We start from the raw sequence: 18793 nt of genomic DNA, 5'->3' as shown, positions 1-18793 counted from the left end.
CGGGACAGGCCATTGTCCTGGGCCTGACCATTAATTCCTGAGCTCTCCATCCCTGAGCCAACAAAATATTGAAAAAGCACCTGGTTCCAAGACTTGCTCAAATGTCATATTTGGTTAAATTAATCCAGACTAACACGTGGATTTTGCCAATGCCATCACCTTCATACACCAGTAGTCACGGTTGTCACAGTGAGAGAGGCAGTATTCTGGGGTGGGGGTGAGGTGGGGGGTGGGAAGCATGCTCTCAAGTCGAACACACCTGAGTGAGAAGCCCAGCTCTCCCTGTGTGACCATGGGCCAGTCTCCAGACCTCTCCCATCTCATTATACTGACACTATCACCTTTGCTGCAGAGCTGCTGTTGAGGAGCATCAGGGAATGTGCATAAGGTGTCCAGCACGTGCTCTGTAGGCAATAAATGTTTGCCATCCTCAGGAACAAAGGGGTAGCCTTGGTTCGGGAATAATTTTATCTTGGAAAGAAGTTATCAAATATCCTTACAGGTAAACAACATAGTTAAAATTAAAGTGGCATCGGTCCCATTGTATTTAACTATGTTTAGAAATTTCTACAGTCCTGGGTGACCACCCTCTGCCTGGTGAAACGCATCCAAGTCCCCATCTATTACCATATATTTCCTTTTGGTCCAAACCAACCAGATGGAATTATTCCCCCCTGCATCCACGTTTCCGCAGGACCTCTATCATCTCACCAACCAAGCCGCTTGAAGTTTGGTTGTATGTACAGCTGCTTCTCCTATTAGATTGGAAGCCCTTTGATGACAAGAATCGTGAGCTATTCAAGACCCAGAGACACAGAAGCATGGGACAGACTGATGCATTTCAGAGGGAAGGCAGGGGATGGGGGAGTGGGTGGGGCGTGATTAACTGGGGAACTTATAAGCATATACGGACACAGACAGCAGAGCGGTGAAGGCCTGGGAGGGGCGTGCACAGGGTGGAGAGGGTCAGTGGGGAAAAACAAACCAAGGGGGCATCTGTAATACTTCCAACAATTAAAGAGAAAAAGAATCATGAGCTATTCATCCTTAATCCTGATTGCCTAGCACAGTGCCTGGCACAGAGCAGGAATTCCATAAATGCTTGGCAAAAATGGTTCCTAACTTAATAAGTGCTGTGGATTCTACGGGTTTCACGAACACTGGTGTCAGTTCCACAGTCCTGATGGCAGCTGTGATCTTGGAACATGAAGCATTTTAGAGCCTACTTAGTGCCAGTACATTTCACGGGAGAAAATATCACTTTAATGAGAACCTGTCAATTTAGCTTGTATAGCCCACAGGGTCCTAGTTAACACTGAGTAGGAGAGATCCCATTTTTCATTACAAACCTGAAATTAATTCAATTTTCAGCTTTTGCTAGCCTAGTCCATTCAATTCTAAACCTCGTGTTGAAGCAGTAACACAAATGAAGCTATCAGAGTACAAAAGTAGGCTGTGGCTTTGCTTCCCAGCATGCAGTCATTTCATACATGCGGGAAACTGTGCGGACACAACACCAGCCAACAGATTACCGGACAACTGTGAAGAACAGCCTCAACCCCAACATGTACATGTACATGCATGCATACTTACACACATGTATGTGATAGCTACCATTTTACAGAAGGCATTTTGTAGCAGACAGTCTGAAATGTGTCGTTAACAGTATCCATGATCACAGAAGGCATCCCGCACCCAGAATTACCTGCGTTTGCATTTATTTATGCGATTAGCAATAGAAACGCAGCTGATAAACAGTCCATGAAGATTAGGTGAGACAGAAATGCTATATAATTTAAAGACTGGCTTTTGAATAACTGAAGACAGGGTGTGAGACACCTATAATTAATGTATCTGCTCTGGTATGAGTAAGAAATGGTTGCCTGGGGCGTCACAGGTGACCTGGTGACTCAGAGAATGACAGAGAAAGCATCAGGAGAAAGAAAGAAATTGAATAGCAGAATACAAGAGGACACTTAATCTAACCAGTCTAGGTTAACGGCTCTAGGGATGATCTGGTGAGAAGATGGTGAACCCAAACTGTAATCATAAATGCAAAGGTTTGTAGCATACAGTACCATTAAGATGAACTGCAGTGAATTACATAGGTTGGATGACAGAGCTCAGCTCTTTCTTGACTAAATCTGTCATCCTCTCCTCAAAGCACTGAGTTAATGGAATCTCTTTAGGAATAGGTAAGGGGAGTTAAGGTACCAATGTTCAAAGTGCCTACTTGGGTGGGTAGATTAATCTAGAAACAGCATAGACTATGCCCACAGAGAATAAGAGTTTGAGTGGATGGGGGTAAGGACTTTTACTTTCATTTTATACACGTTAGTAGTTTTCAGTGTTTTATCTTTACAGTGAACATGCATTACTTTTGTCATTCAAATTTCTTAAAGTTATGTAAACATTCAATACCTAACCATTTCTCAAAAATAAGAATCCATGGTCGGTCAGGTGCACGGTATTAAACCCTGTGTCTCCAGGGCTGGCTCCACGGTACCCGTTGCTGTTGGCTTGGACAGATAACTTGAAGTGAGACCAGATCCTCTGCAGCACCCAGAATGCAAAAGGACACTTAATCTAACCAGTCTAGGTTAACGACTTTAGGGATGATCTGGTGAGAAGATGGTGAACCCAAACTGTAATCCTAAATGCAAAGGTTTGCAGCATACCATTAAGATGAACTGCACCGTGAATTACATAGGTAATATTCTAGCCTAGAATTATGGTGAAGTCTCCTGACAACACTACTAATTCATCAACGCCTCCTCACAACCCACCGGGCGCACACTGCATCCAGACTGGCTCGTATACACCTCTGCCAGGTTATGTACAAAGTTCCATCAGATTCTGTTGTCTCGATCAGCTCACCTGCACGTGGCATTTTGATTAATTAAAATAAGTCCATTTCCCAGCTTATTGGCTAGAGTGATTCTTAGCTGCCCAGCTTTGAGCTGAAAGCTAAGAACCACACAGCCAATACTCATGCAAACAAAGTCCAAGCAGCTCTCCCTAAACCGGAAGCTTGTCCCCACTCCAGCTCTGTGATGCAGAAGTGAGGAATTCCAGGGAAGCTATGTGGGCCCAATTTACAACAGGAGCCATCCCGTATTTTTCCAACTCATGCTAAAGTTCTGCCTGGCGGTGGTGGCTCAAAAGGTTGGGTGTTGACCTATGAACCAAGAGATCACGGTTCAATTCCCAGTCAGGGCACATGCCTGGGTTTCAGGCTCAGTCCCCAGTGGGGGTCATGCAGGAGGCAGCCAACCGATGATTCTCTCTCATAACTGATGTTTCTATCCCTTCCTCTCCCTTCCTCTCTGAAATAAATAAAAATATATTTTAAAATTCCAAGTTATCATTATCCACACGTATTGTCACTAAGTGGATATAAACATGAAGTATTTCAGTTGGAACAAATAAATCATATTAGGATTTAGAATTTTTTGTGTGAGTTCCATCTGTACAGAAGCCAACATCCATTCACTTTCTGAAGAAAAAAAAGAAATAATTTTGAATAGAATCAATTATATACAAATACTGGTACATATTGAACCAGAAAAGGTTTAGGGCTGTAAGAGTCCTTAGAGATAATTGAATCTATAATTTTTTTTTACAAAAGAGAAAACAGATTCAAAGGAGATACTGGCGTGCCCGTAGATCACACAGAAAGGGAACAGCAGATCTTGGACTAGAACCTGGGTCTCCTGACTCACCATCTCTACCATGTTGCTTGCCATGAACAAAGTAAATGCTCATGAACACTCCACAGAGAGATATTTAGGCAAGTTGATACTATACAATGATAAAATATAATCTGCTTCATGTAAATAAACTGTTTACAAGTGTTCTCATTGCTATGATCTCATGCATATTTGTAAGCAGAATTTAAAATTTAATCAAAAGCATTTCCTCCAATATTTTTTTACAGGTTAAAGCTACTATAGTCGTGTGTGTGTGTGTGTGTATTCTCCTCTTCCCATTACCTAATTATTCCACAGGCCCAGGCAGGCTACTCAATAAATGTGCACTACACACAACTGAACTGCAACACAAACAGAAATAAAATAATCTGCATGTGAAATATCTTTTTAGACAAAGGCTAAGAGTATAAGCTTGGGTGTTTTTTTGTTTGTTTGTTTGTAAATATAGTCTCATTGACTTCAGAAAGGAAGGGAGACAGAGAGAGAGAAAAACATCAATGATGAGAGAGAATCGCTGATAGGCTGCCTCCTGCATGCTCCACACTGGGGATTGAGCCCACAAGCTGGGCATGTGCCCTGACCAGAAATCGAACTGGGACCTCCTAGTTCATAGATTGACACCCAACCACTAAGTCACATCAGCTGGGCTTGGGTGCTTGAATATTTTTTGAGATAACATATGCTTCCCAGTCTTGATAAAAATATATACATATATTTTTTGTAATTTTATCTAGTAAATTCTACTTTATCACCATATCATAAAACTACAAAACTATCTCTGTGTTGATCCATGAGGATCTAAGTTTCTTTCTAGCTGTGGGTTCTTCATTGATATTGTATCCTGAACAGATAGATAGCTTGGGGACTGTCAAACTGTCATTTAATACAGGGTTAAGTTGTGTTTATGCTTCACCAGTTCACACTTTGTCCCAACAACATCGGCAAAAGAGGATCCAAGATCTTCAGAGAAAGAGCAACAACAAACAGATACTCTACAAAAACCTACCTTGATTATCTCACTCAACGAGAGTGATTTTGACAAAATGATGTGAAAGCAGACTATTCTGCTAGATATATTTCACATATTAGGTACTACTTTTAGCTGCAAGTGCAAAAAAGGGGAAACAGATGATCCTACTATTATAAAAGTACTGGTTATGAAGTTATTTACTTGTAGTAAATACCAGGTACAGGTCAAATAGACTAAGACATCATGCTAAGAGAACTATGAGAGAATCTGAAGCTAAACAGAGGATATTTATATTCAAAATAAAAAGCAGAATCTAATTAGAAAATCACCATTTGGTGACCATCATCGTAATAATTAAAGTATGAATCAGATTTGATGCTAAAAATCCTGGTTGAAAGTTTGACAGGAAACATATTTACATAGTCTCAAAGTATTTTCCACAAGATGCTTATTAATTACAAAGGGAAAATAGTAATTTAACAGTAGAGAAATCCGGCATATGGCACCTAAACTAAGTGACCAAAGTTAACATCATCAGCAATAGTACAAATCAACATGAGGTACCTCTTGATAACATGTACAGAGAAGAATACAACATCACTTGTATGATATTTCTGCCAAAAATGTATAACCCAAATCATGAGGCAAATTTTAAAAACTCAAATTGAGAGACATTTTACCAAATAACTGACCTGTGCTCTTCAAAAATCATCAAGGTCATGACAAAGAAAGACAGAGCAAATACTCTAGAAAGGAGACTAAAGAAACGACATATAAACACAGCACGTGATGTGGGATTTTCTTTTGCTCAAAAGGACATTATTGGGACAAGTGCCAAAATATTAATCAAATTTTAGATCAGATAATAATATTGTTTAAATGTTAATTCACTGATTTTGAGAATGTACTGTGGTTATACTAAAGAATGTCTCTGTTTTTAGGAACTACAAATTGTAGTAGTCAGAGGGAAAGAGCCATCAATCAGGTCTGCAACTTATTCTAAATAGTTCAAGAAAAAAATATATATCTATATACATATACATGTTTGTATATATGTATATGCATGTATGTGTGTATCTAGGTAGGTACAATAGATGATAGATAGATAAATAGATAGATAACAAGATAGACAGATGAAGGAAAGGAGAGAGGGAAGAAGGAAGGAAGGGATAAAAGGAGCAGGTGGAAGGGAGAGAGTGAGAGAAAGAATATTAAGTCAAATGTGGCAAAATATTAATAATTGGGAAATCTTTGTATAGTTTTAGAACTTTCCTGTAAGTCTGGAATTATTTCAAAAAAAGGAAAATAAAAACGAAAGTAGAATATATGTACACAAGGAATGGTTAAAGTATTTACTAAGAAAATAACAATTGACTATTAAGTACCTATTATGTGATAGAGATAGTGTTAGATGCTAAAAAGACTACAGTAGGAAGAATGTATGAAATATTTTTGCTCTTAAACTTATAGAGGAAAACGATTTAATAATCTAAAATAATCAGAGAACAGTTCAAAAGGGTAGATATTTAATTAAATGCTAAAGATTATAGGTGTGCATAATTCATAACAATTTTGAGCCACTGTTTAAAATTTAAAATAATGACAAACCACACCAAAAATATAAACTCTGTCAGCATTTCTGGGCTTACAAATATGCTTGTAAGTAATTTGTGAAAATATGCTTATGTGTGCATATAATTACACACAGAATTTAGAAGCTGAATATAATAAAATATTTGCTGCTTCAAAAACTTCTCCAATTACTTGGATTTGAAATGCAGGTAATTTTTCCACTCAAAGTAAAATATTTAGAACATGTTTTTATTATAAAGTGGAAAATAGAAAAAATATTCTAATGACAGTAAAAGAGAGAAAGAAAAATAATTGTTTAAGTAGAAACAAGTATACTCAGCCAGCATGAGCATTAGCTAACTATTCATATGTGTGACTTGACCATTTCCCACTAATAGAATGTCAACAACCTCAGATGAAGCAAATCCACTAAAAGCTTTAATGGAAGCACTCATGGATAAATTTCAGCATAAGCCATTTTGTAAACAGAAGAGGTTAAATAGGAGAACCTAACATCTGCACTCATACACTGAATAGAAGAAAAACTGGAAAAACCACCTGGGCCTTTTGCTGCCCCATTTCCCCAACTCCTGTTTGATTCTGCCCCAGGCAGAATATTATTTAACTAGTCACTGCACTGATGATAAGTGATATTCTTAAAAATCAAGTTCACCTTTCAGCTCATCCTTGTATTTACTGATGAGGGCACAACTTAATTTTGTCTCTCCCAAAGTTAGAGCCAGAGGATGTAGTTTAAGCCACTGAATAACTAAGCATTAATGTACGCAATGCAAACAAGTCTAATAAGCAACAGGAGGCAAACAAGTGCAGTTTAAGGTTAATGTACCTCAGAATTCTCATATAAGTGGGTTGCCCAAGGTTTCACAAGCAACAAAGATAATGAATTTATTTATGATTACTTTGGGGCAATCAGATGTTGAGTTAATTATCAGTTCAACTTTTTTCCTCTTGGTCTAATCTCATAAATTCCATATTTACTTTAATTGGCTCTCATTTGAATTTTCTGATTTCATAATGTGTGACTAATAATATTTCCACCATGTCCACTTTGTGCTAGTTCGTCTTGTGTTAGGAAATTATATGGACTTGATCTTATTTTACATGCAGACAGTATACATGGTTGCTCTTTACAACATTTCTCAAATAGCAGAATGAAAAGAAGTAGGCAGCTTGGGGGTTGAATTATGACCTTGGACAGGTTACCTAACTATTAGCCATGTTGCCAACCTAAAGAAAATAAAACCTTGACTAAAAGACAAGAAGATGCCCTAGCTGATTTTGCTCAGTGGATAGAGCGCCGGCCTGCGGACTGAAGGGTCCCAGGTTCGACTCCAGTCAAAGGCACATGCCAGGGTTGTGGGCTCGATCTCCAGTAGGGGGTGTGCAGGTGGCAGCCAATCAGTGATTCTCTCTCATCATTGATGTTTCTATTTCTCTCGCCCTCTCTCTTCCTCTCTGAAATTAATAAAAAATATGTATTAAAAAAAAAAAAGACGAGAAGATAGCAAATCCAAGAGGAGAAAACAGGGGACCTAAGAATGTCCCCATCTCTCAACTTCCATCTCATTTCCAGGTCAAAACCCTAAGAGATGGCACAGGATCTGCAAGATCATTTGGGGAGGCCTCCAGGGCTGGGGTTCTTGAACCTCACCTCCCAGCCTCAGGGGCCTCTGAGCCAATGTGCCCCCTAGTGTCATGCAGGGAAAGTACCACGGTTTTTCAGAGACTTCCCTCCCCGCCAACACCCCACCTCCCAAACATGCTGAGGCTTTTTTCCAATGAAGTTAATGTTATTCCTAATCTGTACCTTAACCATGTTGAATACATTCACTCTTTTAGGTGCCTGCTATTTCATGTCTACATTTTTTTCTATGCTTTGGAGAATAGATACCAATATCCTGTACCCACACTCCCATCAAAAAGCAACACAGACACGTGCACTGTTCCATTTCAAACTATCAATATTCTTTAATAGCAGATTCGTCACTTAAAAAATAAAAAAGCTCAGTCCAACTGGCATGGCTCAGTGGTTGAGTGTAAACCCATGAACCAAGAGGTCCCCAGTTCAATTCCTGGTCTGGGCACATGCTCGGGTTGTTGGTCTGATCCCCAACAGGGGGCATGTAGGAGGCATCCAATCAATGTGTATTTCTAATCGATGTTTCTGTCTCTTTATCCCTCTCCCTTCCGGTTCTCTCTCTAAAATCAATACAAATATACTTTAAAAAATAATTTTAAAAAAATTAAGCCCGCCCCGTGTGGCTCAGTGGTTGAGCGTCAACCTATGGATCAGGAGGTCATGGTTTAATTACCAGTAAAGGCACATGCCCAGATTGCGGGCTCAATCCCCAGTGTGGGGCATGCAGAAGGCAACCAATCAATGATTCTCTCTCATCACTGATGTTTCTATCTCTCTTTCCCTCTCCTTTCCTCTCTGAAATCAATAAAAAATATATTTAAAAAAATTAAAAGCTCTGAATATATATTTTGTATAGTCTTGAGTTTTATAATCATGTTAATGTTCTACATATTCAGAAAAATTAAATTAAATCAACAAGGATGGTGGGGCAGTCCTAAAACTCAATGCAAACTAAAATAAATGAGCCCAACTACATTTAAAATGAATAATTTTACCATGCTGAATTTTTAAAAACAGAACTAATCCCAGTAACTTCTCTGAACACAGACTTTGACAACTTGTCAATGTGCAGAAAAATAAAATAACTGCAAATAGTCTTGAACTCTACTTAGTAGATTTGTTTGAATAGTTGGGTATAGCTATCTTGAAACTCTTAAATGTGTATTGCAGGGTTGATCAAATGAGTAAATGTATTGCTATTTTGTGAGCCAGGCTTCTCACTGTGGAAGAGGGAGATACAAATGAGAAAAGGAGGAAGGCAAAGAAGAACTCAGGGTAGGGAGCTATTCAAATTGAAAGTATCCATATGAACTCGGGATTTTAAAAATACATTTTAGCTGTGTCTATGAGAGTATGTAGGTATGTGCATGGCCCAGGTCTGTCTGCTGAAAAGGTCAAGAAGCAATGACATTCTGGTACAGCAACGATCACAGATCTTGGGTTTTAAATACTGGTCTCCACTCAAAGAACCAGGGCTCCTTGGAGAAATGGTTGATTCCAGTGCTGGAGCAGGAAAGGTACAAGACAGACCAGGAGCAGCTAATTATGCCAAAAAGTAATGAAGTGCTAAAAAAAAACCCACAAAATATATATATCTGTCAAAAGGATGCAGGAAAGGGCTTAAAGGGGTCCCTACTGGCCCTGGGGAAAATTTGAGCATCAAAATAAGTAAGAGCCCTTCATTATAGCAAAATCCTGATTAATAAACCTAGAAGGAATGATAGGATTTTAAAAATCATAAAATGAGACATAAATTAGTAGCAATGGATACTAAATTTGAGGGTGGGAGAAGCTCGAGGAGGGGTAAGATGTTTATATAATCTTAAGATGTTCTCCCAGCAAACTAGTTATCACAAAAGGAAAAATAGTAACTGTGCACAGAGGAAATGATAACACTTTAATGCTCAACCTCAATATTAATAAATTAAACATCACCAATAATGGGCCAACAGACATTGTGCACCTCCAGATACAATGCCCTAGGAGGATATACTATCACTCTTGGGGCTCCAGCCAAAACTGCGTACCCTGAATCTAATGATGAGGAAACACAAGATAATCCCAACATGAAGGACATTCTGTAAAGCAGCTGGCCTGGGTGCTTCAAAACGATCAATGTTTTGAAAGACAAAAACAAACAAACAAACAAACAAAAAACAAACAAAAATAAACACGCTGAGATACTTTTCCAGGTGAAAGGAGACCAAAGAGACATGACAACTAAGTTCAGTGCATGAGCTGGACCGGAATCCGTGCCAGAGAAAAACTGCCCTAAAGACAAGTATTGGAACAACTGACTAAATTAGAATATACACGAACTTACGGTATTTACAGATAATAGTACATGGCAATATTAAACTTCCCGAATTTAATAACTACACTGTGGTTGTGTAACAGAATATTTTTATTCTTAAAGGTGCAGGTTTTAGTATTAAGAGTAAAGGGAGCCCTACCGGGTTTGGCTCAATGGATAGAGCGTCGGCCCTCAGACTGAAGGGTCTTGGGTTCGATTCAGGTCAAGAGCATGTACCTCAGTTGCAGGCTTGATCCCTGGCCCTGGTTGGGGTGTGTGCAGGAGACAACCAATTGATGTTTTTCTCTCTGTGTCTCTTCCCCTCCCTTCCATTCTCTCTAAAAATCAATGGAAAAATGTCCTTGGATGAGGATTAAAAAAAGAGAGAGAGAGAGAGAAAAGGGAATAATGTATGCAGCCTACCTTCAAATGATACAAAAAAAATCAATATTAATACATATATATCAAAAGGATAAAATTGATAAGGCTAATGTGTCAAGATACTATAAAGATGGATGGAATCTGTGGACTATTCTTGCTATTTTTCTGTAAATCTAAAACTATTCCAAAATAAAAAAAAATGAAGGTGTTTATATTTTGAATTTAAAGTATAAGTACCTACAACAGTTTTTGAACAATTTTAAATGTTTCCATATTATAATTCAGACAAATTAAAACCAAGCTATGTTCAGAGTTTATGATTTATGTTAGTGAAAGCAGCACTTTCCATCAAATTACATGTGATTCATAATCTACTTTTATGCTTTTGTGATTTTTCAAAACGATTAACCAAATATTTTTATTTTCATTAGTTACATTTATACATTTAAACCTATGTTAGATAAAACTGGTAAACTGCTCTGAAAATGAAAAATAACTTTTTTTACTTTCTTGCTAGTACCAAAACTTTCAAAATTCCTGACACTTCCCCCAAGGCTAGTGGAAACAGGAACCCTAATTCATGCTTCTTTTCCCTCCAGTTTGCAAAATTCAAGTTTATAACACTGAACAAGACCACTCCACAATTGGAAATATGAATGACATTTGTAATCCATTTACAATCATATTCTTGGATGAAATAACTATGGAAAACAATTTCTCAACAATGATGAGACTCATCATTCAGCTACACTATTAATAAGTAGAAGTTAACATCTTAAAGCTGAGAAGCTTAAAATCTAGTTTTTAAAATAACCTGGGATTAACTTCACTAGCATAAACCTCAAAGACACTGATTATGGAGCTCAGAACTTCCCAGCTTAATTAGAACATCATTGATCACCATTCATCATGCGAAGCCTCATCTCTTCTATATTCAAAAAGTTTGTATTTCTAGGCTTCCCCAGACACAGAGGGGAGGGCAACCTTCATTCTTCCCATCGGGCCCCGGTTCTTTTTCTAGTAAATATATCCCTTTCATTTCAAACCAGTAAGAAGACATCAGGGGGTAGGGGAATGGGTCTCATGTGCACCTCTACCATCTCTGAAAACGTCTAAATTCTAGGCCAAGAGAAGCCGTTAGCTGTCAAGGTTTGCTCATGAGAGGAAAAGATGGAACATTCACAAACTGACTTCTTCAGACAGAATCACATTTGGCAAAAATAATTAAATTTGGTAGCGTAATATTCTAAGGTCGTAGGGAAACCGGTCCTCTTTGGGCCTGCTGCCTCTTGGGAATGCAATTCTGCAGAATACTAGTATATTACAGTTGAAAGTGGGCATAGCTATGACCGACAAAGTTCAGCTCTAGATATCTTCCTAGAAGGATCCCTCCCCCCGCCCATATGTACAAGAGATGTGGTGTCCACCTCTGGACAATTTTCTCTTTCTGGTCTTATTTTCAAAAGTTTGTTTAATGAGCATATCTACATACTATATTGGAGGAAAAGGAACTTTAAAAAAATAGCAAAATTGAGATTCTGTGAGTTTCACCACAACTCTAAGTACGCTGAGTAATTTAAACACAGTGTAACTAAAAAACACTGGGTTGCTAAACATGCTGAAAAATGATGACCTAGAATGTACTCATCCTTAAGGTGGGGAAGAAGAAATAAATTTTTGTCAGTATCTATCACAACATGAAGTGTACACGTTTTTATCCTGGCCATTCTTCTAGAATATCTGCTACAGAAACTCTCTAGAAAGCATGAACTCTAAGGATGTCTGCTCCAGCATTGCCTGTAATAGTGGACAATCTAAGTGCCCGTCAACAGGAATGCTGAGTCACAGAACAGAGACCGACGCGACAAACTATAAGTTCAGGGGTTCTTCCGACAGTCACAGTAGGTGAACGCTGGCCTCTGAGCAACTCAAGTCAACAAAAATTTATTGAGTGGTTTCCCCAGGCCAGGCTTTGTGCTGGGCATATGAGGACAATAGTGAACGGAAGAGAATGTAGCCCTTTAGCCAGAAGAAAAAAAAAACACAAAACCAGATTCTATATTGTCCCAATCCAGTCTGGTCCTTATAAGATTATCCTATATATCCTATATAATAAAACCCTAATATGCAAACCAACAGAACAGCGGAACAACCGATTGCTATGACACGCACTGACCATCGGGGGCAGATGCTCAACGCAGGAGCTGCCCCCTGGTGGTCAGTGCGCTCCCACAGGGGAGCACTGCTCATCCAAAAGCTGGGCTCATGGCTGGTGAGTGTAGCTGTGGTGGAGGGAGCCTTTCCTGCCTCTGTGGCAGGCGGACATCCCCCAAGGGGTCCCAGATTGTGAGAGGGCACAGGCCCGGCTGAGGAACCCTCTCCCCCACCCCTCCCCTACCCCACACACCCCACACACCCCACACCACCACAAGAATGTCATGCACTGGGCCTCTAGTTTTTAATAACAACACTAAGGCCTGGCTCAGTGGTTGAGCACCAACCTATGAACCAGAAGGTCATGGTTCAATTCCCGGTCAGGGAACATGCCCAGGTTGCAGGTTTGGGGCGTGCAGGAGGCAGCCAATCAATGATTCTCTCTCATCATTTATGTTTCGATCTCTCTCTCCCTCTCCCTTCCTCTCTGAATTCAATAAAAATATTTTTTTTAAATAACACCCATAATTTTTGTTTATAGCTTCAACTGAGGATCATTAAAAATTACACTTCCCAAAAGCATTGGGGTAAACTTTTGCATGAAAAGGAAGTAAATCTTTATTGAATCTTTCTTTGGCACCATATAATCACAGTTTAGATAATTTCTTGTTATCTTACTGTTTACTTTTCCTGAGATTTCTGTCAAATAGCTATAATTTCCTTTTGATGGCTTGCCAAAAATCAATAAACAATTTTACCCTTACTTTTGTAGTAAACTGCACTAAAAGAAATTGGTTTCCTCCAGAATTACTGAAACATTTTGTGCATATTAGAGTAAAATTTTCTTACCTATAAAATTACAAAAAAAATTAACCAGGCACAAAATTAGAAGAAGTAATAATAGTTCAGTTCTATAATCCCAGTATTAATATAAAGTAGTAATCCTAAGATAAACTTATATAATGTCGTTATGAATAAACAAGATTAAAATGAGTATATTAATAGAAACAAAAACTGTTTAGCATTCTTCCACATATGCTTCAATTTCTTTCATAATTTCACATACCTCAGGGATCAATAACATGTCATAAGATCAATTATGCTAATTAACATAGTATTTTCTGCTTATGGCCCAAATAAAATAAAACAAAGAGCCTGAAATAAATTTACTAAGTTCTAATCCCCCTTACAAGTACAATTTTTTCCTTGTCATTTTAGTCTTAAGTGGGAATTAAGTTCACTCATTACGCGGGCTTCCAACATACATGCTAGTTTTCTCATACCATAGTGACATAGCAGAAATGTTCATTTTGTTTTCTGTCATTTCACAAATATTTGTTTAGTTCCTGAATCAGGATTTTGGAACCCCCAAACAAAGCTAATAATCTAAATTTTAAAAACATAGAGACAGCTTTGCCCTGGCGGGGTGGTTTGGTTGACTGGAGTGTCATCCCATACACCAAAAGGTTGCAGGTTCAACCCCCAGTAGAGGCGTGTACGGGAGGCAACCAATAGATATCTCTCTCTCTCTCTCTCTCTCTCTCTCTCTCTCTCTCTCTCTCTCTCTCAAAATCAATCAACATAGCCTCGGGTGAGGATTAAAACAAAAATAGAGATTTTTAAGGCCTCATTGTAAACTTACAGTGTTCTGAATTCCTGTCTTATTTTAGTATGTATTTTCTAGCTACCTATTTTCACTTACTACTACCCAAACACCAGTCTAGCAGACCTTTTCTCTTATTACCCAGAAAGCACACCGACTGTGAGGAGAAGGGTGCCCTTTGCACATCTGCTCCTATTGTGGTTACGAAGGGTGCAGTGGCTGCTCTGGACACGTGCAGGCTGCGGACTCAGAAGCCACTGCACACAGGGGTCTAATTATGAAAACAAGGGAAGCATTTGATCCACCAACACAGGGGAGACATTTGGCAAGGTTCTGAAATTATTATGATTTACACATTACCACATTTACCCAAAATGTTGCCTATCCCCTAAAGATTTAACAAAGTCTCATTCTAAAATCCTACCGTTAAAATCCCTAGGAATGCATGAGGGAAAAGGTCAAGGATTGGTGTTCACGCCACATGAGCACAGGCTGGAGAAAACACGCGGCCTCTGGCGTGCACACGGTACAGGAGAAAAGTCACTTAGACATCCAGCTACTGACAACCTGGATCCATGCTAGGATGTCTTCTAGCGAATCCCTCCTGGACATGGCAGCTCTGTGTCGCCACTGGGGGTATGCTGCTGCTCAGTGCTTTCATTGATTTATTGCTGGGAACGTGATTTCCACTTTTTTGTGGCACCCAGAAGGAAAAAGCTAGCTGCTGAATTCGCTTCTGAGATTCAGGAGAGGGTTCGATGAAACTGGAACACATATGGAATTAAATATACCTAGAAAGAGATCATAGTTTTCTATCTATAAAATAACAACAACAAAAAAATACTATCACTTAAAGAGAAAATCTGCTCTGAAAAAACTAAGCTCTGAATTATGTGAAATTTGAGCCTATAATTGTTTGCAGTGTGTAACAGTCAGTCCACAAGGATTAACAGCAACAACAAAATAACCTGTTTTCCTTTCTTTTTCCTCTTCTGTCGTTTTCCCTCCCGAAGGCATTTCAACAGAATGCTGTGTACGTCTTGAAAAGAAATAATCAGTCATTATAAAACCAGCTGAAATCACAAGCCTGTCCTTAGGAGAATAATAAGGTGGATTTTTCAAACCTCTGATTTGTTGCTGCATTAAAGCAGATATGCCTCTTGGTTAAGGATAGTTGAGGGAGTAAGAGACACAATTGCTCAACTTGCACCTTCATTCATATTCCCTACTGGAACAGATGGCATCTTGAGCGCGCTTAATCTCCCAGAATAGGTGACTCAAATCTTCCAGCTATCAAGAAGTGTTTTGGGCCGGGCTGGTGTGGCTCAGTGGTTGAGCGTCAACCTGTGAATCAGGTGGTCATGGTTCAATTCCTGGTCAGGGCACATGCCTGGGTTGCAGGCTCGTTCCCCAGTACAGGGCGTGCAGGAAGCAGCCAATCAATGATTCTCTCTCACCACTGATGTTTCTACCTCTCTCTCCCTTTCCCTTCCTCTCTGAAATCAACACAAATATATTTCAAAAATATAATAAATTTTTTTAAAAGATGTGTTGTGCCCAACACTTTCCCACTGCCTCCACATTTTCATTCTTACTCATTGTCCTAGCAATCTGGGCTCTGCCCCTGCACTACTTGAATGACAATGCTCTTCCCTTGATCTGTTTTGACTCCCAATCCCGGTCCATCCCTTTGCTGGGCTCCACAGTGGACCCCTCACCACCAGCCTTTCCACAGCACACAGACAGGCATCGGCTCCTCCCTTGCCTTCCAAGTCCCCACATTCTCTCACTTCCTCTGCGTCTCTGCTCCTCGGGGCCCTTTGTGCTTCTTTTGCTCTCTTCTGACTTAAAGGTAAGGGTATATACCAGGTTCCATCTTTTTTTTCCAAATATTTTTTTATTGATTTCAGAGAGAGGAAGGGAGAGGAGAGATAGAAACATCAGTGATGAGAATCATCAATTGGCTGCCTTCTGCACGCCCCCACCAGGAATCGAGCCGTGATTTCCTGGTTCATAGGTTGATGCTCAACCACTGAGCCACACTGGGAGGGCTCCAGGTTCCATCTTAAGCCCATCAGTTCACCTGCTCTCCTTTCATCTCTCACTTACGGCAATCACCAGGAGAGTCTCCTGGACGGCACTCAATCAATACCTGTGAGACGAGTCTCACCCTCATCCATGCTGGGGGCCACCCATAGAAGAGACTCTCTAATCTGGGTCTCCATCCAATTATGTTCTCTGACCACCACCCCACTCCCATGAATGGGGTTGAGACTGTGACTCTAGTTTCACATTTTCACAAGAGGCTTCTTATGATTGTATGGCTCTCTCTGTCTCTCCTTCCTGGTTTATAGCCTCCATGTAACAGAAAGAGAATGGCTTTGGAGTCAGATAGAAATGTGTTCAAAGCTGGGTCTGTGAATTATTAGCAAGAATTATAGGTTGAAAAAATATATATGCAAAATATTTGTATATATATATATATATATATATATATATATATATATATATATATAAACTTGGGTCTGGTGAGGTTTCTTTTTCTTTATTTCTCTTTAACTCCCTTTGCAAAGCTCCTTACATGCTTTACTTAATTGAGTTTTCACAGTAACCTATCTGAGGTCTAGAGGAAGAAGCTGAGGCTGGCTGGGTAACAACTAGTACGTGGTAGAATCAGACTCTAACCTAAGGCTGCCTGGCTCTGAAGCCCTAGCTCTTTCCACCACACACAGTCAAGTGCCTGCAGACCACAGAGGGGTCAGTATGCTGGGTGAGAGGGGTGGGGAACGCACAAATGAAAAATTAGAGCCTAATGTGAGAAGTGCCATGAGAGAGGTATGGAGAAAATGCTGTAGGGTTTACTGAGGAAAGAGACATTGACTCAGCCTCAAGAAACCAGAGAGAGCTCGCAGACAGTTCACTGGAGTTGCCTCTGGAGAGCATGACTCTACCCTCCAGCCACTGGGCAGGGCACCCTAAGCAGCAGGACCATGTGCAGTCACTGCAGGGAGTATAGGGTGATGGGAGCAAAAGTGGGGGAGGGCGAAGGAGCACAGATATGGCAGGAGATGATGGCAAAAAGGCAGGGCAGGGCTATGTCCAAGTGTGTGAAGCCCATTCCAGAAGCAATACAGCCCTCGGGAGTTTTTAAGGAGGGCAGGGTCAGATCAGAACTGTCCTCTCCAAGGCTAATCCCAGTGCTGGCATAGTACAGGGATTCCGGAACCCAGGACCACTAGGGGAACCTTTCTTATTTTTTTATTTATTTTGGTCAATCCTCACCTGAGGATATTTTTCCATTGGTTTTTAGAGAGCGAGTGGAAGGGAGAGAGAGAGACACATCAATGTGAGAGAGACACATCGATTGGTTGCCTTTGCACACACCCCGACCACGGCTAGGGATTGAGCCTGCAGCTGTACTTGCCCTTGACCAGAATCGAACCTGGGACCCTTCAGTCAGTCCCCAGGCTGTCGCTCTTTCCACTGAGCCAAACCGACGAGAGGTGGGGAACCTTTTTTTAAAAAAACTTTCATCATTTGGTTAAGGTGGTGTCTGCCAGGTTTCACCAGTGTAGTTATTGTTTGTCCTTTGTAATGAATAAATATTTTGTAGCAAATATCATGTTCCTTAACAAACTTTCACCACGAGTTATAACATCCATTGATTTTTCCAACTCCATCATTCCATTTATAGTTAGTAGTTGACCTTCTACTCAAGGAAGAGATTTCTCTTCTTCCCTTTAGTTTTTTATGTCACTATAGATACATGACTTTTTATTTTATTCAAAGGATTGTAATTCAAGCTCAAATTATCCCAGAGGTGGCCAGTGACAGTCCCTCAAGCTGGCCCTTGTGTGATTATGGTATCTCCCTTGTTCTTCTAGCACTGCTGTCCTTTCCAGCACAAGAAGCTGTTCCAGGCTCGTTTTGTGTTTTCCCTGCCTCCCCTCCCCGCATCTGGAATAAGCTTTTTTTAAGTTCTGATCCTTCTGTGTGAAGAATGGAATTTAGAAACCATTCTAAAGTTCTGGGTACTTGGTGTGTCACTGTCAGTTCTCTCAATGGACAGGGAAAGAAAAGTGTGTGTGTGTGTGTGTGTGTGTGTGTGTGTGTGTGTACATTTATATACACCTATCTATATTTCTATGGGAAATTTCTTTAAATACAGATTTGGGGGGCGGGGGGCTATGGCCAGACCTACTGAATCAGAATCTTTAGGAGTGGGCTCATAAATCTGTATTTGTTTAATGTTTAACCAGGTTTTTAAAGAGAGGACTGACCAGAGGAGTGATCGTGGGGGCAGAAAGACTAGTTAGGAGGCTACTCTACTAATCCAGACAAAAGTTCACAGGGCTGTGAACCAGGGCGGAAGCAGCAGGACAGAGAGGACATGATCAGCTGTCCTTGGGGCTGACTGGATAATGGAGATGAAGAGGGAAGCAGTGGCAGG

General features: G+C 40.0%; 1 protein-coding gene across 2 annotated transcripts in view; it reads right to left on the bottom strand.

Annotated features, from left to right (window-relative positions):
• Positions 1–18793, bottom strand: part of EML6 (EMAP like 6) — a 195213-nt gene that overhangs the window by 163969 nt on the left and 12451 nt on the right. The gene's annotated exons all lie outside the window — the stretch shown is intronic.

Source organism: Eptesicus fuscus, chromosome 16, assembly GCF_027574615.1.
Source record: "Eptesicus fuscus isolate TK198812 chromosome 16, DD_ASM_mEF_20220401, whole genome shotgun sequence".
Taxonomy (NCBI): domain Eukaryota; kingdom Metazoa; phylum Chordata; class Mammalia; order Chiroptera; family Vespertilionidae; genus Eptesicus; species Eptesicus fuscus.
The sequence above is the reverse complement of the archived record's forward strand: the minus strand, read 5'-3'. Positions and strand labels throughout refer to the sequence as shown.